The sequence below is a fragment of the Rhinopithecus bieti genome, unplaced genomic scaffold (genome assembly GCF_001698545.2).
Source record: "Rhinopithecus bieti isolate Rb0 unplaced genomic scaffold, ASM169854v2 scaffold_6710, whole genome shotgun sequence".
NCBI lineage: Eukaryota > Metazoa > Chordata > Mammalia > Primates > Cercopithecidae > Rhinopithecus > Rhinopithecus bieti.
In genome coordinates this window covers 2526828-2550197 of record NW_016805362.1, presented here as the reverse complement: position 1 = coordinate 2550197, position 23370 = coordinate 2526828, and the positions used below count along the sequence as shown (strand labels likewise).

Sequence of the window (23370 nt, the reverse complement as noted above, 5' to 3'; positions counted from 1 at the left end):
TGAGCCACTGCACCTGGTCCCTCTCTCTTTGATTGCATCCTGGACCCTAGATACTTCCACTAGCTGATCTAGTTTGGTGGAGATGCCTTAGTAAGAGGCAGAGTTGTGAGGTACAAAGAACCCGAAACATGGATTGGTGGACTTGAGTTAGAATTCCATCTCTGGCTAAGTTGCCGTTGGCATGCCATCTACCTGCTCAGCGCTCCTGTTTTCTCATTTTAAGAATGGGACAGTGATGCCTACTTCTCAGGTAGTTGTGAGGATCGTCATCATTGTTATCATCATTGTCAGCAGCAGTGTAGGACAGGCACAGGAGGGTTAGGAAGGAAAAGGTACAGGCTTGTTGGTACAGAGTTGGCAAGGTAATGATTGGAAGGTGGGTAGAGAAACCCACCCACCAATACAAGGTTGTGGCTACTATTCCATTCTGTGGGCCCAAGCTTTAGTCTCCCATCTGTAAAATGGGCACCTACCATTGATTCCCATTTCTGCTCCCACCACCCATTCTGGGCAATTGAAAGGGGCTGGAAGAATAGCCCAAATAGTAGCTCGCAGTCCCAGACTAAGTCACAAGGGAAAGCCCTAAGAAAGAGATCTACCATTTCCCAGTCCCAAATTATGTTCAGGTAATTATGCTGATAGGTAAGCAGGTGAGACAATGTTGATTCATAAATACTTGGCTTACTGGTCCTGGGAGCAATTGTTTCAGTGGAGAAGTAGGTAACGTATGTGTATTACCTACAAGTTCTGAGCACACAGGCTAAATTTGACCCCTTTATGGATGGTGCAAATTCTCCCTTCCATGAGCTTATTCTTTGTTGCACAAACACCTCCTATGTAAGTCTATTCTGACACTGCTATAAAGAACTTCTTGAGAATGGGTAATTTATGAAGAAAAGAGGTTTAATTGACTCACAGTTCCACAGGCTTAACAGGGAGCATAACTGGGAGGCCTCAGGAAACTTACAATCATGGTGGAAGGTGAAGAGAAGCAAGCACCTTCTTCCCGTGGCAGAGCAGGAGAGAGAGAGAAAGGGGGCAAGTGCCACATTTTTAAACCATCAGATCTTGTGAGAAGTCATGATCACCAGAACAGCATGGGGGAAATCCGCCCCCATAATCCAATCACCTCCCACCAGGTCCCTTCCTTGACATGGTGGGGATTATAATTCGATGTGAGATTTGGGTTGGGACACAGAGCCAAACCATATCACCTCCCAAACTGCTTTTCAGGCAAAGGCAGATTCACTGTGAAATGAATGAAGCTTCAATCCCTCCCAAGACTCCAGCGATGTGCTCATGTCATCATATGTTTTTGTAAAATTTACAAGAGTAGGATTTGGGCTGTGAGTGGGTATGACTTCTGCTTCTTTCCACTCTGGCTTCTGCATTGCCATACACTTCTCCTTGCGTCAGGTGCCGCTGGAGGTTGAGTGCATTTTGGAATCCAGATAAGGGGAGTTGAATGGGGATAATTAGTGGGAGGTATTGCTGTGGATTGTGGTTCTTTCTGCAATTTGTGGTTCAGAGTGGGAATAACATGTGGGTTATTATGATATAACATTCCTTTATTGGGGGAACAGACTGAAAGGAAGTTCACTGGACTCAGAGTGGCTGCCATGGCCATCCCCCCCAGAGAAGATGGGCTACTCTGTGCACAGGTGTCCTTTTTCTGTCTTGTGACCCTATTTCCCTGGCTACTACTGATCAGACTAGACCACTAAGCCCTGGCTAAAGGCCAGTGTATCTGACAAAGGTTCAGCCCCAGCTCCCTGACCCTCAGGGGTCCAAAGATGGCTTTTACCACATGTGAACACCCTAAAATTGTGTGCAAAATTTACTGTTTCCTTTCATGTATTTTTCTGGTAAGCATATCCATAACTTATTACATTATCCATAACTTTTATCACATAAAAGGGGGTAGAGCTTGACCCTAGAAGAGAAAAACCAGAATTTAAGGAAACAGAATGAGATCAACAACACGCACATAATGTACATTTATGAAAATGCACACATAATCATGTATTCATTTTGTAAGAGTGCAACCAAGAAGGTGCACATTGAGCACTTTGGAGAGGTTGCCTAAGGTGATGGAGTGGAGAAGGGAAATGGGAGTGTGGTTTGGAACTATAAGAAGAAAAAATAACTAGTATGTAGGTCAGTGGTGGCCTCTCAAGTGACCAGGCTCAAGAACTCTGGTCAATAGGGCACTCCTCGTTGGAAGACAGCCAACTGACAGATGGAACCCTTCCTCCAGGGAGTTTTTGACTGGAGGCCTGGAGAGTGGTGTGAATGGAGGCAGTTGCAGGATGAGAGCTGAGCCTGGCAGAGCCCTGGGGAGGGGAGCAGATGCTTGCTTCTGCAGAGGTGACAAGATGGATGGGCTGCCATAGCTGTGCTTGGGTCACCGCAGCAACTTGAGCTAATGCAGAGGGAGAAGCTGCTTCATTATGCCTCCTTCAGCGCAGTCTTGCTGCAGACCTGGAATGCTGAGAGAGGCTCCTAGGACTTGCATCCTAGGTTGCTTCAAGACAACAGCAACATAAATAATATCCAAATGGTGAGGACACTGTGAACCTGTGAGTGCAACAAGGCTCCCAGGGTCTCAGGAAGTCAAATGCCCATGGGTGTAGACTTGGCCTGTTTTTGTGTCCCTGAACCTGGCTGCTTCTCCAGGTGGGCAAACCATAAGGCCTTGTTCGTGCCCATTGGGTTAATGCAGCTGATTAACATGCATCAGGCTGAATGTCTGCAGAAATAATAGCACTGCTCTCAGGCTCTCCTAAGCAGCACATCAGCTCGCTGTTGTTGGCAGGAGGTCTGGAGAGAGGCAGTATTTTAAAATGGGCTCTGGGTCAAAACAAAAGTTAGATCATTAGAAGAATTGTATTTCTCTGTGGAGGAGCTGGGGTGCACAGCTGGGATACTGTGTTGGCTCCTGCCCATTTCGGGAAGGGAGGAGACACATTTATACCCACATAAATTATATGTCAGGTTAATGACAAAGTGCTTATTTCCAGGCTCAATGGAACAGCATGGTTCTAGCCTGTGGCGGCCCTCTGAGGCACTCACTGCCATTTAAGCATTCTTAATTAGTGGTGTGCTATGATGCAGTTTGTTATGAGCTATTCCCAGTTCCCTGGGGTGAGTCCATGTTCCGTAACAACTACGATTCTCTACTTTTTTTTTTTTTTTAAGTTAAGGAGTAGTTTGATTCTTTGAAATGTTCTTTTTCAAGAGCAGAAACATCATAATAGATCTCAACTTAGTAAAATATTAATTAAAACCATTAATGTCACTTATAGTGGTTGGACAATATGGTCCCATCAAGATGTAGAAGGACCTCATGGTGTGACCTTACCTCCCACTCAAGGAGAAAGGCATAAGAAGGGTAACTCATGGCCTTTGAGGTCAATTGGACTGGGGTTTTGTTCTTGTTTTGTTTTTCAGCTGTGTGTCCTTGGAGCAGATTGTAAAAGAATACTACACAGTACTTGGCACATATTGTAGGGTCAATACATCTTGGTTGTTATTATAATTAATGTATGAAGCACTCAGTTCAGTGTCTGGCATGTGGTTGGAATTCTAACAATGCTCTTACCTTCTTTCTCTTGCATCTCTGAGAGCTGACTCTTCAACTTTTGTCTAAATCTGGGGAGTCACTGACTCTAGGGGCCAAAATTCACACCTCCACCTGAGGTGTGAATTCTTAACCTTTAGCATCCTCGCCTTGTGATCTTATAGACCTTCTTGAATATCTAAGACCTGAGAAATTCACATCTCTCCAAGGCAACCTATTCCCTCCTTAAGCAGCTCTGATAAAGGCAATTCAGCTCCATCACAAAAGCTGTCCTCTTGCTCCTGCTCTCATAAAGAATCAACATATGTTTATTGAGTAATAAATATTCATTGTGTAGGAAGAACTAGTGGAGGATACAAAGGAATGTAATCTATGTTTCTTGACCTTAAAGGGGAGTAAAGAATTACACCCAGGGAAAGATAAACGAGAACGGAAGGTGGCTTTGACACAGCAGGAGCTGTGGGGACCAGTCTCTGCATCCCTGAGCTTCACTGATTAGGACGGCTGCAGGAAGGAGGTGAGGAATTTGGCTTTCTTGATATGACCTGCCAGCAACTCAGGCTCTAATTCAGTGCAGAGAATTATTAAGAAAGCTTAAAAAAATTATTACTATTTTAAAAATTTACCTAAGGATTATGACTGTGGTATGTCTTAGTCTTGGATTTGTAAAAAAAAAAAGGCTATAAACAAAGCTTATGTGCTAAAGCAGGGGCTGGCACACTTTGGCCTGTGTCACCTATTTTTGCACAGGCTGTGAGCTAAGAAACGCAACAACTCAGTGATTTAAATCAGGGGTTGGCAAACAATGACCTAGGGGTCAAACCTAGCCTGCTGCCTGTTTTGTACTGCCCATGGACAAGTAATGGTTTTTCCTTTTTTTATTTTTTATTTTTTTGAGACAGAGTCTTTCTGTCGCCCAGGCTGGAGAGCAGTAGCGCAATCTCAGCTCACTGCAACTTCCACCTTAATTGTGAATTGTGTTAAAACAATTCCCCTGCCTCAGCCTCCCAAGTAGCTGAGACACAGGTGCGCTCCACCATGCCCAGCTAATTTTTGTAGTTTTAGTAGAGATGGGGTTTTGCCATATTGGCCAGGCTGATCTCAAACTCCTGACCTCAGGTGATCTGCCCACCTCGGCCTCCTAAAATGCTGAGATTACAGGCGTGAGCCACCACGCCCAGCTGTGGTTTGTCCATTTTAAAATGGTTGACAGAATATTGTAAGAAGACTAATACAGGCATATCTTGTTTAATTGTACTTCACTTTATTGCTCTTTGCAGATACTGTGTCTTTTACAAATCAAAGGTTTGTGGCAGCTCTTCATTGAGCAAGTCCATCAGTGCCATTTTTCCAGCAACACGTGCTCTTTTTGTGTCTCTGTTTTGCATTTTGGTGGTTCTTAAAATATTCCAAACTTTTCCAGTATTATTATATCTATTACAGTGATCTGTGATCAGTGATCTTTGTTGTTGTTATAATTGTAATTGGTTTAGGGTGCCATGGGCCCTGTCCATAGAAGATAATGACTTTAATCAATATTGTGTGTGTTCCCCACTCAGGCCTTCCAATTCCTTGAGACATAACAATATTGAAATTAGAGCAATTAATAACCCTGCAATAACTGCTCTCTCTTAAAGTGAAAGGAAGAGTCACATCTCCCACTTTAAATCACACAAATGATAAGAAAGCAAAACAATCTTATTGCTGATATGAAGAAAGTTTTAGTAGTCTGGATAGAATATCAAACCAATCATAACATTCCTTTAAGCCAAAGCCTAATCCAGAGCAAGGCCCTAATTCTCCTCAGTTCTGAGAAGCTTGAGAGAGGGGAAGAAACTTCAGAAGAAAAGCTGGAAGCGAGCAGAGGTTGGTTTATGAGGTTAAAGAAAGAAACCATCTCTCTAGCATAAAAGTACAAAGTGAAGCAGCAAATGCTGGTGTAGAAGCTACAGCAAGTTATCCAGAAGATCTAGCCAAGATCATTGAGAAGGTGGCTACACTGACCAACAGATTTTCAGTGTAGATGAACCAGCCTTCTATTGGAAGAAGATGTCATCTAGAATTTTCATTGCTAGAAAGAAGTCAATGCTTGGTTTAAAAACTTCAAAGAATAGGCTGACTCTCTTGTTAGGGGTTAATGCAGCTTGTGACTTTAAATTGGAGCCAATGCTCATTTTCCACTCTAAAAATCCTGGGGCCCTTAAGAATAGTGCTGAATCTACTCTGCCCGTTCTATATAAATGCAACAACAAAGCCTGGATAACAGCATATCTGTTTACAGCATGGTGTACTGAACATTTTAAGCCTACTTTTGAGAACTACTGCTCAGAGAAGTTATTCTTTTCAATATATTACTACTCATTGACAATACATCTGGTCACCTAACAGCTCTGATGGAGGTGTACAAGAGGTTAATGTTCTTTCCATGTCTCTTAAAATAACATTCATTCTGCAGCCCTTGGATCAAGAAGCAATTTTGACTTTTAAGTCTTATTATTTAAGAAATACATTTTATAAGGCTATAGCTGCCATAGATATTGATTCCTCTGATGGATCTGGGCATAGTCAATAGAAAACCCTCTGGAAAGAATTCACCATTCTAGATACCATTAGGAATGTTTGTAATTTATGGGAGAAGGTCAAATATTAACATTAACAGGAGTATGGAAAAGTTGGTTCCAATCCTCATGGATGATTTTGAGAAGGGTTCAAAATTTCACTGGGGGAAGTAACTGCAGATATGATGAAAACAGCAAAAGAACTAGAATTAAAAATTGAGTCTGAGGATCTGGCTGAATTGCTGCAATCTCATGAAAAAACTTAAATGGATGAGGAGTTGCGTCTTTTTTTTGAGATGGAGTCTTACTCTGTCACTCAGGCTGGAGTGTAGTGGCACGATCTCGGCTCACTGCAACCTCTGCCTCCTGGGTTCAAGCAATTCTCCTGCTTCAGCCTCCCAAGTAGCTGGGATTACAGGCCACCATGCCTAGCTAATTTTTGTATTTTTAATAGAGATGGGGTTTCACCACGTTGGCCAGGCTAGGTCTCAAATTCCCGACCTCAAGTGATCTGCCCACCTTGGCCTCCCAAAGTGCTGGGATTACAGGTGTGAACCACCGTGCCCGGTGAGGAGTTGCCCCTTATGGATGAGCAAAGAAAGTGGTTTCTTGAGATGGAATCTGCTCCTGGTGAAGACACTGGGAATGTTGTTGAAAAGAGAACAAAGAATTTAGGATATTACATTAACTTAGTTGATAAAGCAGTGGCAAAATTTGAGAGGATTAACTCCAATTTTCAAAGAAGTTCTACTGTGGGTAAAATGCTATCAATCAGCATTGCATCCTATGGAGAAATCTTTCATGAAAGGAAGAGTCAATTGTTGCATCAGACTTCAGTGTTGTCTTATTTTAAGAAATTACCATAGTCACCACAACCTTCAGTAACCATCACCCTGGTCAGTCAGCAGCCATCAACATCGAGGCAAGATCCTCCACCAACAAAAAGGTTATAATTCCCCGAGGGCTCAGGTGATTGTTAACTTTTTTCTTTTTTAGTAATAAAGCATTTTAAAATTAAGGTATGTATGTACACACACACACACACACACACACATATATATAGACACAATGTGATTGCACACTTAATAGACTACAGTATAGTGTAAACATAATGTTTATTTGCATGGGAAAACCGAAAAATTTGTGTGGCTCACCTTACTGTGATATTTGCTTTATTGTGGTAGTATAGCACTGAGCATGAAGTATTTCTGAGATATGCCCATATTGTGTGACATGTGACTATTTTATGAAATTCAAATGTCTATGCTCATAAATAAAGTTTTATTGGAACACAGTCATGCCCACTTACTTACAAATTGTCAATGGCTGATTTTGTGTGGCAATGGTAGAGTGCAGTAGTTGCAGCAGTGACTGTCTAGCCTGCAAAGCTGGAAATATTTAGCATCTGGCCATTTACAGAGAAAGCTTGCCCTGCTCTGTACTCAAGCTTTATTGAGGGTGAGACCCCAAAGAGCAAATAGGGGAGGAAGCAAGGAAAGGAAAGACAAGGTCGTGGGTTACAGAGTGCACCAGAGTTGGTAAGAAAACAGTACGTGGGTCAGTCGCTGGATCAGCGGTGAGGAATCCCACTGGAGGTCCCATCCAAAGTGGGGAGGGAGGGTGAAAGGCTCACCAGCTTGCTCCTTCCTGTCGCTGAGCTTCATCAGCCAAAGTTCATGCTGTAGGCCGTTAGCACATCTGGGTTGTTTCCTGCTCCCTCCAGGGAGCTGCTGGAGAAGACAAGGCTGCCATGGGTCTTGTCTGGCCAGTGTGCAGCTGGGTGGACTTTGCTAGTTGATGCCACATGTAGGGCACCTTAACTGGTGCCAGCAAATGTGGTGGTGGCAGAAGCTGGGGCTCTGCAACTAAGAGACTGGCATGAGCCCTTCTAGGATGGCTCTGGGAAGCAAGAAGGGAAGAAGTGGATGGGCAGGGAGGGAGGTTGGAAGGCCTGGGGAGTGCATAAACTGGGTTCAGCACATGAGGACTTCAAAGAGCTGTTATCAGTTACAGTACTCATCTTCTTGTCAGTTGCAAGAAAAATATCACATGATGCTTGCTAGAATTAACACTTACATGAAATTTGGGCACAGGGTGATATTTGAGGTGTTAGGTGGGGTTGAGGTGGTAGAGGTCTTGCTGAGTCTGGGTTTAGGGCATGAGAAATCCTTCGTAGCTCGAACTCTCCAGTATGTCATGTCCCAGTTATGTCAGAAGGAAAAGGCAAACATTTCCCAAATGGATTTTATTTTTATAGAGCCATCAATTCAAGTTGCAGTGAAGGGCTGGCTGAGAAGAAGAGATTGGTTTCTCAGGGGCAAGCTCTGGAAATTTGGAAACTATAGAAGGACAAGAGTTGACTTTTCCCCCAGGTACCACTGGGCAGTGCTGGATTGGTTAATAGTGAGCAGAAAGACATGGTAATAAATGGGTGCAGTCATTGTTAGGTAGGTTCCTCTTCATAAGCCTCAGTTTCCCTTATGTTAAGTGTGGGATGGAATAGGGTCATTTTTATGTTTGTTTCAGACTCTAACATTCTACACTTCCAGAATGCCCAGGCCAAAATTGTGACCCAGGTTGACCGAGCATTCACTCTTCGGCAGTGGGTAAGGTTGATGTTGGGACAAAGCGTTTTTAGCGCAAATCAAATTTCTTGGGTGATGGTTGCCATTTCCTGAATTTGATGAAGGAGCCCTAATGCCTAGAGAACTATGTGCTGGCAGCTTCATTTCTTTTGTGGGAAAGTTTTTTGTTAATAAAAGCCAAATCAAGCAAAAAACAAGTAAAGTTTAAGTAAAAGGATAAAACAAGCATGCTTTTTTTTTTTTTTTTTTAGATGTTACATAATCCACAGCAATCTGAATGAATTGAAAAGACTTCATGGAGATGGTTTATAATTTTTGTGGTCACCCCTATTGCCAGCATTTGTAAAGTTATAAAATTTAGCGAGGAAAGGAATAGGTTTGCCTGTGTGGCCAATAATAAATCAAATAACTCCCAAACTGAACCGAAGGCTAAGAAAGAGAGAGGCCAAGCAACACAGAGAAAGCAAACAAAGGATAATGAAAAAGACTCGGGGCAAGCAGACACCAGTGAAGAGACAAGTTTCCTGCCAAAGACCAAGACCAGGAGCCCTTGTCCTTAAATAAGAGGTAGGCGCGGTGGTGGGTGGCAAGAACCGTTAATCCTGGTGATGGAGGAGGCACTCATCCCATCCCATTTACAGAAGATGACAGTGATAATAACAATGGCCAACGCTCTTGTGCACTTGTTCTGGGCCAGGTGTTGGGCCAGGAGCTTCCCAATGCATCCTTGAAATTTCTGCCTGATTTTCCTCCTCTCTGATACCCAGTGTCATTGGTCTGGCTCATGGAACTTAGCATCCCTGCCTTGTTCTGCTCTTTCACCTGGGCCAGGTGTTCTTCCTCAGTGTCCTTGTGGGTAACCTGATGGGATAATGTGTCTTTCTCATGTGTACTGTTCTTCACCCTAGCACAGGGTCAGGCCCAAAATGCATGTTCAAAACGGACTTGATGGAATAGTTAGCAGGCTATTTAGCTAATAATGATTCCCAACATTAGCAGAGGGCTATGTGCTGAACTCTGTGCTCAGTAACCTCATTTCATTCTCACAACAGGATTAAAGGTTCTTGCCACCCACCACCATGCCTACCTCTTATTTAAGGACAAGGGCTCCTGGTCTTGGTCTTTGGTGGGAAACTTTTCTCTTCACTGTTGCCTGCTTGCTCCGAGTCTTTTTCATTATCCTTTGTTTGCTTTCTCTGTGTTGCTTGTCCTCTCTCTTTCTTAGCATAACCTCATTTCATTCTCACAACAGTTTTAGCAGATATGTTAAAATTTTTAAAAATTGTGATAAAAACCACACACCATAAAATTTACCATTTTATCTATTTTTAGGTATATAGTTCAGTCATGTTTTAAGTATATTCACATTGTTGTGCAGCAGATCTGCCGAGGTTTTTCATCTTGCAAATCTGAAATCTTAGACCCATTAAACAAAAACTCCCCATTCCCTTCCCTCCCTATCCCTGGTAACCACCACCCTACTTTCTCTTCCTATGAATTTGACTACTTTAGGTACTTTGTGTAAGTGGACTCTTGTCGTATTTGTCTTTTTGTGACTGGCTTATTTCACTTAGCATAATGTCCTCAAGCTTCATCCATGTTGTAGAATGTATCAGGATTTTCTTTCTTTTGAAGGCTGAATAATATTCTATTGTATGTTGTATTAGCCCATTTTCACATGGCTGATAAAGACATACTCAAGACTGGGTAATTTATAAAAGAAAGAGGCTTAATGGACTCACAGTTCCATGTGACTGGGGAGGCCTCATAATCATGGTGGAAGGCAAAGGAGGAGCAAAGGTATGTTTTACATGGTGGCCAGCAAAGAGAGAATGAGAGCCAAGTGAAAGGGGTTTCCCCTTATAAAACCGTCAGATTTTGTGAGACTTATTCACTACCACGAGAACAGTATAGGGGAAACCACCTCCCTGATTCAATTATCTCCCACTGTGTCTTTCCCACAACATGTGGGAATTATGGGAGCTACAATTCAAGATGAGATTTGGGTGGGGACACAGCCAAACTGTATCCTAAGTGTATACCACATTTTGTTTATCCATTCAGCTGTTGATGGACATTTGGGTTGCTTCCAAGTTTTAGCTATTGTGCATAATGATGCTATGAACATGGGTGTGCAAATTGGAGGTGGGTAATTTTATCTCCACTTTCCATGTATGGGGCTGAGGATCAGGGAGGTTATGCTACTTGCCTGAGGTCACAGGCTGGATGTGGTCAAGGTGGGTTTTGAACCTGGGTTGACCTGACTCTGCAAATTTTGCTTGTCACTACTCCTATGCACACTTTTGCTCAGGAGAGCCCCCAAAGGAGGACTGGAGAGCTCTTTTGCTGTTAATGAAGGGCTAAGGTTTATTTGTGGGAATTTTTCTCAGGCCCTGGAACTCTCCTGTGTTTTTGCAGAAAACCTATCACTAGCAGTTTAGGAATAAATTGAAGTGGGAATGACACCAATTGCTGTTTAGGTGGAAGAACAAAGTAACAGAGAAACAGAATTCAAAGAGAGTTGCAGAGGTGATTTAGCACTCCCTTCACTTATTTTTTTTAAACATATTATGTAAAAGCATTTCAAAGAGTTCACATAAATGTGTGCACATGTGCAGGCACACACACATTCAGAAAACAAGCCTGTGAGTTCTATAAATAATCCAAGTGATAAATGACCTTGGTCTGCATATATCATAAACCATGATGCCAAATTATTGGGACAAGTTTGCTAACAGGTGTGATCTTTTTAGCTAAACAGATATTAATTTTCCAGCTCTTTGAACTGCTGATACATTACATCCTGTTGGAGATACATCATGACAAGTTACAGTAAAAGCTGATGTTGCATGTGACTGTCAAGACACAATTCAAATGAGATGATTCTTGCCATATATGTTGTGGTTTGGTTTAGAAACTATCCACAATGTAGGTTTTAAAAAAATGATTCTTTATTTACATGGTAAAGGCATTTTATTAATATTCTTGAAAACAAATGAGTTGCTCAGTATTTGGGGCCATTTATCATTTCTGGACCAGGTTTTGGAATTGCGTCCTGTTTTTTGGAATGGTGCTTTCCTCTGGCACTTCTGCAGAATCTTTTGACACCACATACCTGCCTTGAAATGTTGCTAGGCTACAAAATCAAGTCCCTCGGGATGGTCTAAAATACATGTCCCTTTTGTGTGATGTATGATCATGATTTGGAGTTTCCAGTGATTGAAAAGCTGCTGTCAGTGTGAGCTTATGCTTTTTTCATCTATGAAAAGCAGGTTTCTCAGCCTGGAAGGTGTTGAGACTTTAGTCCATGTAATTTCTTGCTGTGTGCAACCTTCCTGTGCATTGTAGGATGTTTCATATCATCCCTGGCCTTTACCCACTAGATGCCAATAGCACTCCCCAGTTGTGACAATCAAAAATATCTCCAAACATCGCCAAGTGTCCCCTGGGGGCAAAAATTGACCCCTTGATGTCTGCAAACCTCTGCATGTTGCCCTGGTTTTATGGATAGTTGCAGTTATTTCACATGCATTTTCTCTTTGCAGTAGCTATTAATGTAAATATTCTTATTTATAATTCTGGCAACAGCCTAGCAGGGAAGATTAATGGGGAAGAAAAAAGCAAAAATATCCTCTTGTGATATTGCAGTTCACTGAATTACATGCTATTGAGGTGCTAATAAAAGAGATGATGATAAACAGAATAACCTTCAGTTAAATACTGTGTTCCCTGTGGATACCTGCTTCCTGTTTTATAGTGTCCCTCAACTATAGCTTATCTTCATAGATCAGTTAATGGTATGTTTCTTTTTAACCTTCATTGATATCACCCAGTGTTTATTCCCTAGTATTTCATTTTTTATTCTCTTAATCAATAAAGCTTTGCTACCCATTTGTCACTAAAAGTGTCAGTTTGTTTTCCATTCCATATATCTCGCTGACTTCTTACTTGGATGAATGGAGAAATCTATTTGACTTTGATGGAACTAAGATTATATTGCTAGTAATCAGTGTCTTTTGCATGACAAATCTTGTTCAAATAAAAGTGGTAGAATTTCAGCCTGTGCAGGTGAGCAATAATACTAAGGACAAACACAATATTCTATTAACAGGCTGAGAATAATGTCTTACACTCGGCCCCAGAATATATCATTTGGTTTACATGATAATATAATTTGAACTATGAATGTACGAATTTTATACTTCTAAAAAAATTACTTGACCGTCCTTACATTGTAAATTAAAACATTAAGGTCAGACAAGAAGAAAGGTGACATCTTCAAGAATGTCCAACCAGATAGTTCTAGAAATAGGACAAGAGTCCTCTGTGGAAGGTGCAATGACAGCCCTAATTCAGGCGTTGGCAAACTATGATCCTGAGAGAAAATCGGGCCTGCTTGTTTTTCTAAATGAAGTTTTATTGGAACACACTCATCAGCTTACTTATTATTTATGGCCTATTTCATGCTTCAATCACAGAGTTTGGGTAATTGGGGCAGAAACAGTAGAGTCCACAAAGTCAGAAATACTTACCAAATGGCCTTTCACAGAAAAGCTTTGCACGTCCCTGGACTAATTCTACTCCCTTTGCAATATTACATTGCAGTACTCCCTCACCGTTCCTCTTACCCTTGACTCTGGGCTCAGCCATATGACTTGCTTTGGGTTGGTCTGTCCTGGTGCCTCTGCTGTTGCTATGAAAAATGCCCAGGCTAACCTCCTGGAGGAGGAGAGGCATGTGGAGCAGAGTCACGTCATCCAAGTCATCCCAACGGAGGCCAGCCGAGATCAGCCAGCCAACCCCCAGACAAGTCAGCAAGGCCCATCAAGCACAGCACCAGCTCCAGCCAATGCGCAGTAAGTGCATCTTGTTTATATAGAATTGTCATGGTATATAAAATAGGTATACCTCTCTTGAGAAGAACTCAGATTTTAGAGGTAGATAAACCTGGATTTGGGTCCCTAATGTGCCACCTTTTAGCTGTGTGACCTTGTTACCTCTGAAATCACTCATGTTACCTCTCAAATGGTGCTGCCTCTCCAGTCAGGATGCTTCCCGACGGGGCATCCGTGGAAGAGCAGGGTGATGTGGGGGTGCAGCCCTGAGCCACCATGTGAGGGGCAGTTTCCTTGGAGAGTGGCCTGGGTGAACCCACAGTGGATTTCGCAGCGGTGAGAACAAAACTACTGCTGTGTGAAACCACAAGAATTGGGATGCTCACTACCGCAACTGAGGAAATAATTTTTGAAAAATTTCCTTTTCTCTTGAACTAGAAATTACTACAAGTGGAAAACGTTGTAGTGGAGAGAATAAATCAATAACCTATACACAGTTGTTGAATTGGTTGTTGATTTATTCTCTGCACGGTGTACCATGGAATAATGGGGAAAACAAGGCTTTTCAAGGTCAACTACTGGGGTCCAATCCAGGAATTGCCACTAAGTAAGTTGCATGACCCATGGAAGGCACTAATCCTTTTGATCTTCAGTTTCCAGTAAAATGGGGATAAACCTACAGTATTCTTTGCAGGATGTTGCAAGGGATTTCACATAAGTTATGATGGAACATCCAGAGTCCTGGTGGATGCGTGGGACTGTAACCCACAAGGTAGACAGCATGGAACATTCTGGAGCCTAGGCCAGGATGGGATGCACAATAGCCTAGTGGAGCCACAGAGCCTGGGTCACAGTTGGGAAGAGCCTAGGCTACTTCCAGGAAAAGCTAAGCAGATATTCCAGAACTCAGAGGCCGAGAAGGTGATGAGGCCGTCAAGGAAGTGTGAGGAGAGTCAGGGGACCCCTGTGGGCACATGGCAGGTCATGATGGGTAGTAGAGGAGAAGCCTAGGGCAGGGCTTTGGGGCGGAAAAGGTCTGGGTTTGAATCCTGGTTCTGCCCTTATTACTTGCTGTGTAACCATGGGTAACTTATTTAGCCTCTCTGAGCCTTAGTCTCCTTGTCTGAAATAGGACTAACAAGAGTATCAATGTTGTAGGATTGTTGTGAAGAAAAAAATGAGAGAATATCTATAAACTACACATAGTAGTTTATACTTAATTATTAGTACTTAATTATTAGGGGACATTTTTACTTTATTATTGGGGTTAATCTACAAATTCAGGGACAGGCGTGGTGGCTCACGCCTGTAATCCTACCACTTCAGGAGGCCCAGGCGGGCTGATCATTTGAGGTCAGGAGTTCAAAACCAGCTGGTCAACATGGTGAAACCCCGTATCTACTAAAAATACAAAAAAATTTAGTGGGGCATGATGGCAGGCACCTGTAATCCCAGCCACTTGAGAGGCTGAGGCAGGACAATTGCTTGAGCCTGGGAGGTGGCGCTTGGTTAGAGTGAGCTGAGATCACACCCCTGCACTCCAGCCTGGGCAACACAGTGAGACTCTGTCTAAAAAAAAAAAAAATTCTACAAATTCAGGAGATGTGTCAGTATGCCCAATTCAAGTGGTATCCACCTAGTACATATCCATCTGGTACATGCAGCAGCTATTTTTTTTGTTTGTTTGTTTGAAAGGGAGTCTGTGTTGCCTAGGCTAGAGTGCGATCACGCGATCTTGGCTCACTGCAACTGCTGCCTCCTGGGTTCAAGCAATTCTGCCTCAGCCTCCTGAGTAGTTGGGATTACAGACGCCCGGCACCGTGCCCAGCTAATTTTTGTATTTTTGGTAGAGATGGGGTTTCACCATGTTGGCCAGGCTAGTCTTGAACTGCTGATCTCAGGTGACCTGCCTACCTCAGCCTCCCAAAGTGCCAGGATTACAGGCATGAGCCACTGCGCCTGGCCAAGTTTTCTTAAAAGGAACATTCTAGGTCAGGGAGGTGGGGTGAGCAACTGACCTTGCTTGGCTAATGTGATGGTCAGCTTGCTTGGCCAGTATTTACACCTTAGGGGAATAATATTTTGGAAATAGACTGAACTTGCTGTCATAATAAGTTCTGGGTCTGTTGATACTAAACAGAACTGTGACCTGTGGGGACTATGAAAACCAGACAACCTAATTTGATCCTGCCTGAATTCTCTGTAAAAGAAGCGTGATTGCTCATGATCTCCTAAATCTCCTAGCTCAGAGGAATTCAGTGTGAACTTGAGTCTCTTAGTGGCTTTAATGATTTTACTTCTTTCGGTGGAGGCAGAGGGGGAAGAATGAAAACTTTAAAATTTATTCTCTTTTAATTGCACAAAGGTAAGAATCCTGCACAGATGAAACTATGTGACAATTTGCATTTTTACTTGGGCAGGCAATGTTAGCAATATGGGGGCCATGAGAAAGAACAGCTAGATTTTATGCATGATGTACATGTTCCAACCGAATGCCTCTGGTCCCTTTTAATTGTTAAGTGCCTCTGGGGTTTTAGCTTATTGGAAGGATCAGGAAGCAATATTCTAAGTGGGCCAAGTTCCAGAAAGGGAGGATGAGAGCAGGAAGGTTTCTTCCCCCTTGCATTTCCCCGGCAAGTGTGATGTGAGATACACATAGATAAAATGCCCAGCTTGGATCTAAGCAAGGACTATCAGATGAACTGACCTCTGCCTCCTGGGAAGGCAGAACAGAGGCTCTAGGTGAAGGCTCTGAGATGGTTCTTAATAGCTACTAGTGGGAATTTGGGGATCCCCTTTCAGGTTTACAATTAAATTTTGGGCAGCAAAATCATACCACTTGATTAACCCATTTATGCCAGAGGTTGCAAATTTTTTGAATTTTTGCAATCAGACCTTGGCGATGACCTTGAGCAGTAGGATATAAATAACTCCCACATGCTTAGCGTTCCAATAATGGAACACTAGGTATAAATGGGTCTTAAGGATGTTGCAAATAAAGTATGCTTGGAGCCAAGAGTTAGTGTGTCATGTCATTAGAAGAAAAGATAACTTTTCATAACAAGAAAAAGATGTCCTATGAATTCATTTCCCAAGTATTCATTCTTGCTGCGGGCATTGCCCAGTGCCTGAGAACCTGGGTATAAAACTCAAAGAACTGAAATGATGAAACAAACTCTTCATGATTTTTAAGGTAATATGATGGGCTCATATTCACTTTGGAAGTCTTTGAATCTCGCAGCATTTCTCTCCATTGCTAAGTTGATAATGCAGTCAGAGTAGTTGTTAAAATACTTTCATGCTTAAAACATAAAAGCAGATGTGGCCCTGGTTGTGTATTGAATTCACAAGCAGAGCTCCCGCTGTTACCCTGAAAGGAACCTATCACCTAGGAATTCAGATAACTGTTTTAAAGTATATTCCAAAAAAGGAAGCAATATTATGAAACAAAAACGCCTCAAATTTGGAGATATGACTTCTAAGGGCAACATTTGTTTTTGTTCCTTTTGCTATACTTCTCTTCTGCTACCTTTTACGTCTTTTCCATTGTTTGGGGATATGTGATCCTTTTGAAATAATTTTCTAATGTAGTCTAAGTTTTAGATAAAATTAGTTTGCTTGCAGGACCCCAAGAATGATCTTGGGGTACAACTTCCATTTGTTCTGGTTTCAGAAAATGCAAAAGATATTGCAGCACTGCTGTGAAACCTAATTGATGTGATTAAGTTGCTTTTAAGTTCCAAGATAAAAACAGCTAGGTAAGTATGAAAGAGAGAGCCATGTCTTTCCATTGTCCCTTGTCTTTCAATGGAAACGTGTGCATAGTTGGTGGAAATGAAAACTGGTTGACTTGCAAACTGCCTGGTTTCTCTTCTACCTGCAAGGCATTAGAATTGTGTCAGTGTGTGTCCACATTTGTGCCACATATGTAACGCATTTGCTTGGCATATTTAAAGACATTCCCTTGGATCCTCTTTGGTCCCAAATATTGCAGGTATGGTTGTAATGGGCATTATGCTTGGTTTCGCACATTCTAACATACAAGATCACAGGAAACAAATTCAAAGTAGTAAAAGCCAAAAGGCAATTTGTCATCGCTCTGTGTTCAATTAATCTTGCCATTTGGAGTGGAATGTGATGCCTAAGGGAAGAGGACATTGGGGTTTGTAGTTTGCATAGCCTTTGAGACCCCAAAACTGCGCAAGCCAGTGTGTGCCAAAAGGCGTTTCAGGGCAAGGGCGCAAAGGCCATGGGGAGCCAGGATCCTTATCGTCCTAGCTCATGACTGGCTTCCCAGAGTTTCTCAAGAACCCATGGGCTGGAGGCAGTTAGGAGGCAGGTTAGCATTTGGAAGAAAACCAATGCACGCATTTCAGACATACGAACAGTTTAAAGTCTGTGATTGATAGGTTAATTAAGAGGCTTTCAGGTGTAAAACAGTAAGTCTAAAAATAAATGTGCAGATATATTTGGATTTCTAAATGTAAGAGAGACATGGAAGATTATGAATGCCTGCTTTTCCAAGCACAATAAGTACTTCCATCTCAACACACTCAATCAGTGCTCAGCTCTTTCTTTGGACGGCATATGACCTGCCTTTGATGACCCCATAACTAACCATTGGTTAAGGGTTTCTTCCCCAGGTGGTGGCTTTTGATGGAGTTAGGAAAGCTGCCCACCAGCCCAGGTCTCATTGCAGAAGTGCCATTTATCATAAAAAAAAAAAAAAAAAATAGCAGGTTTCCAGTATTTTCAGAGCTGACATCGTTGGTTGGTTTGATTTTGTGGCTGTGTTTTGTTCTTCCGTCTCCTGAGCCTATCCTTAGGTGATCTACTCATTTTAAACCTTGAAATGAACTGAAGCTACATTTTGTGTGGCTGGGGAAGACACCCCTGTATATTATTTAAACTGTTCTAGAGCATCACAGACCTAGCGGTAGGATCCCGGAATTACAGAAGAGAAAAATAAACCAGGCTTTTATTTATTTTATTTATCCTTGTGATATTTTTTTTCTAAGAATGAATTTTCCAAATAAAATTTTTTTCTTCTTTAAATAATTTTATCTTCCAGGCATTTTTTATTTGAGAATTGTTTTTTTTTTTTTTTTTTTTGAGAATTGTTATAGTCTTCAGGGTTCTACTCAAATTAGACTTTACCGTTCTTGGGGGGCAGAGACAGTGTCCTGAAGTCTTTCTGCAGGTAAGGTCGCAGGTCCTGTGGTGGGGAATATATATATTTATTCTTTTTCTTTTTTCCCCTCAGACTGCTCAGAAATGAAGGGAATATTTTTAATGTACACCCTGTACCACTTGGCACAGTTCTGGGTTCGTGACGAATATTCAGGATATGATACTTAACACCATATATATAATCTGTGTGTGTTTACTTGTTTTGTTTGATTTACAGTCAATGATCCCGGAATTGAGAGGTTTCCTTGAAGAACTGAAGTCAGATGAATTTTAAATCCACACAGGGTCTCACTATGTTGCCCAGGCTGGTCGCGAAATATGGCCTCAAGTGACCCTTCCACTTTGGCCTCCCAAAGTGCTGAGATTACAGATGTGAGCCACTGTGTCCTGCCAAGAAATATGTTTAATGTTTGTTTCCCCAGTGTTTAACATAAACTTAATAGAGGAGTATATTTACATACAGTAGGTCTAGTGCTCATCATGTCTACTTGGAATCTGGGTAGCTTTGTTCCTTGGCAGGAGGGGTATTTTGCAGCTCTGAGTAAGCCCGTATACCACAGGCAGCCCTCCTGGCTTAAGTGCTTGGCTGGCCTTCTCATCTTAAATGCAGCCTCTCAGGGATGGCTCAGTGAGAATGGCAGGAAGACCAGCTAAGAAAAAGTAGACCAGGCTAGGGCTCACAATAGCCTGAACCAGGGCCGTGGCAATGGGAATAACGAGGAGTGTACAGCTGTGACGAGGGTCCTGGAAAAGGGGCCTCAGGGGAGAAGCCAAACCCAAGTGGGCTGTTGGGGTTTTTGGCTGGATGCCTGGGATGATGGGGGAGCAGAGATCGGGAAGCCTGGAGGTGTCATCTGGAGGAAAGATACGGCTGGGCCTGCACAGATCCAGTTTAAGGGCTGGGGGACCTTTGGGGACAACTGCCATCAGGGTTTTAGGAAAGAGTTGAGGTTGTGTGTGCAAACTAGGGAGTGAATGAAGAGAGAATCCAGAGAGAGCATGGTGGGGGATCATGGTCAAAGCCATGGTGGGAACATCTTCCTTTAGAAAGCAGGCAGAGGAAACAAATTAATAGCATGAAGGAGTGAAGGAGAGCAAAGAGGTGGAAAGTGAGCCAGCAAGAAGCAATGTCTTGAAAGCTGGACGGGAAGACCATGTCCATAAGTGGGAGTTGAGGGGTGGCAGAGGAGAGGAGGGTGAGGGTGGGGAGGGGGATTCTCTCAAATGGTCTGAGAGGGTCAGGAGGATGATTGGTGGTGGAGAGGGGGTTCTGGACTAAGGTTCGGGAGGTTTCAGGATGCTAACCTTGGAGAGCAGTTTTAGGAGGGTGGTAGAGGGAGAAGCTGAATTGAGGAGGTGATGGAGAGAGTTGAAAATGCTCTTTGGGGAAGGATTTTGATCTTTCCCTTTAAAATGCCCTTTATTTTCACAATGTCATTAGAAAAAATCTGACTGGCATATGGCAATGACAAAAACAGGCAATATAATATTTTATGAATAAGCTCGCTTTAATAGATCCAGGAGACTGTTTAATGTACTGAAGAATTATTTTTCAGGCATTCCGTGATGTCCAAATTGGGTTAATATACCTCTGAAAAGTGAATCAGTTATTCCTCGTTGGATAGTAAGGTCAGAAACAACTGTTCCTGAAAGCTTAGTGCACACTGGCTGATAAGATACTGTTGCCCATAATGTCTATTTATTGGATCAGCAATTTATAAGTCCCACATTCGCATGCCACATAGCTCTACACAGCTGCAAAAATATACCATAGCTTGCAGGTGATCATTGGCTTGATAAAAGATATTGAGTGCCTCATCTTGTGAGAGTGATCTTTGATATAAGAGGAGAACCAGCAAGGAGGCTCACATGTCCTATGGCTCCCACACCAGAAGGTATTTGTGTCTTGTCATTGTCTGTCTGGCAGTCCATGGCAATGGCTTTTTCAGAGAGGCCTGTTTTGTGGTTGAATGTAGCTTTCTTTCCAGGCCATGGCAAAAAAAGAAAAAAAAATCCAATTATGTCCTTCTTGAGTCTGTGGTCTTAAAAAAAGATAATTACTTAAACAGACTTTTTTTTTCCTTATTCTAATTTTGTCCTGATCTCTACATAAGGTAGGTTTTGAAGTTTTATGAACATGGTCTGTATGTTAATATTAAAGCCCTGATTTATGAAAGTAGCCTTCATACCTGGTCCATCTTTCCTCCATCCCTTTCCCAACTTTAAACCTGTTACAATTTTAGCTCAGAAATGCAGAAGAAAATTGAAAGCGTCAAAGGGAAGATATAAAAGCATGTAACTGTGATGGTGTCTACATCCCACCCTTTGGACCTGATGGGGCTGGCAGCACAGGGTGAAGAATGGAATGTTTGTCTATTATTCTTCATGCCCTTTCCAGGGGAACCCTCTGAGAATAGGAAACTAAGAATTTCTTTCAGCATCCAAAGAAAGCCCAACAGTAAAAGTCAAATCTAGAAAGGCAACTTTGTCAGTGGAGAGACGGGGAATCATGTCTATGAGACAAATTAATTTAATTACCTGGTGCTACTGCTTCATTTGCAATGATTATTTATTCACTGAGCTGGCTAAATTATGCCCTTATCGTTCACCACCTCATTTCGCTATCCTGGAGATCAGAGCTGTAGATCTCTTGCGTGTTCCTAGGAAAGAATTAAACCACCCCTTTAATCCAACACCAGGCTTTGCGCAGCAAACGTTTGTTCGGCCGCCCTGGGAGGCGTTCTGGGAGGACAGCAGGCACTTACCTTGCTCCTTATGTATTTCCTTTGTGAGCTGAAGATTCATGCATGGACTCACCTCCTTCAGCTCATTTCATTTCAGTTGTGAAGAAAAGATTCCAGGCACTGAATGTGAAATTGAACATGACATTTTGACATTCTTTATTCTGAGAGCTGGGTTGGTCTTAGTTGCTGTGGGGCTCTGGACACCGACCTTACAGGGAGTGAGGCTGTTCCTGGACATGAGCATCCTCCGAAGTTCTCCCTAGTCCACTTTATCCCCTCTGGGTTCATCTTTGAACATATCTCTTTATCCACACAGGCAGAGATTTACCACATCTGGAACTTGGCTCCTCCCAACCTGAAGTAGCATGAAGATTTGGTTTGGGTGGGGTGGGAAGTGCCATGTTAAACACACTTGGTAAGAAAAGAAAGCTTTACGTTTCCCAACCCAATCTCCCACCCACGGGAGCAATCCCTGCATTCCTGGCTCCCGACTCTCACCAAGGGGTAACTAAGCCCATGCCAGACAACAGATTGGCATCACTTACTGCTGTTCACAGTGTGATCTTCCCTGCCCTACCTAGTTGCCCCGAGTAGCTTGTTCAAATTCCTTTTTGTTCCCGTGGCTTTTCAGTACAACCCTCATCTTCTCTTTGCTGTTTCTCTTACAGTTGGCCAGAAGCAACTTTTATTTGCATCTCATTCTGTGTGCTCTGTGAGCCTGCGAGTAAGGTCCCAGGGGGATGCTTCTACCCCTTGAATTGAACTGTTCTCAACCCCTCTAGAACTTTACATTTACTCCAACTACGGCCCTTATGCAGTGTGATTTTCCCCGCACCCCAGGGATAGAGACATTTTTGGTTGTCACGACTCAGGAGCTACTACTGGTATTCAGTGTGCAGAGGCTAGGGCTGCTCCTGAACCACCTACAGTGCACAGGAAGCCCCCACTCCAGAGATCTCTCGAGCCCAGAGTGTCAGGAATGCTGAGGTTGAGAAGCTCTGCTCTAATGCTGTATTATAAACCATAGTTTAGCATGTTCATGAACATACTGGAGTAGGGCTGGCGGTAAGCACATGGTATCGCCCGTGTCCAGCACAGAGCTGAGCCCATGGATGGCTCTCAGGGATGCTCACACCAGAGGAGACACACGATCATACCGTCTGCTATCCCACAGCATAGGTGTGACTCCATCTATTTCACCCAGCACTCACTGCTGAGTGCTGAGCAACGGGAATGTTTTAGAGCTGGTGCTTTCCCCAACTTTTTCAATTTTTTTTTTTTTTTTTTTTGAGATGGAGTCTCGCTCTGTCGCCCAGGCTGGAGTGCAGTGGCCGGATCTCAGCTCACTGCAAGCTCCGCCTCCCGGGTTCACGCCATTCTCCTGCCTCAGCCTCCTGAGTAGCTGGGACTACAGGCGCCTGTCACCTCGCCCGGCTAGTTTTTTGTATTTTTTTAGTAGAGATGGGTTTTCACGGTGTTAGCCAGGATGGTCTCGATCTCCTGACCTCGTGATCCACCCGTCTCGGCCTCCCAAAGTGCTGGGATTACAGGCTTGAGCCACCGCGCCCGGCCACTTTTTCAATTTTTTTGATTCCTCTCCCAACATCTACAGAGAAAAAAATAAGCGACTTTTTTCCCTTCAAAATAGAGCAAAATCACATAAAATAGTTTTTTTTTTTTTTCCTCTTAGTACTAAAGATAATGACTTTCTGTAGATCAGTAAGGCTGAATGGTCTTGTTTCAGAAATCTGTATCTCCATTGTGCAACCACTTTGGAGCTACAAGAGGACAGCCAAAGCTATAGTTTCATCAGAGAAGAACGTGCTGCTCTTTGCTTTTTGACCCAAAGATACTTTCTGAAAGTGCAGAGTGCTTGCG

General features: G+C 42.8%; 1 long non-coding RNA gene across 1 annotated transcript; it reads left to right on the top strand.

Moving 5' to 3' along the window:
• Positions 1-15769: 15769 nt before the first annotated feature.
• Positions 15770-19920, top strand: LOC108529773 (uncharacterized). The gene is made up of 3 exons (XR_001885667.1): positions 15770-15923; positions 17232-17316; positions 18966-19920. It is a non-coding gene; the product is annotated as an uncharacterized LOC108529773 (long non-coding RNA).
• The last annotated feature ends 3450 nt before the right edge of the window (positions 19921-23370 follow it).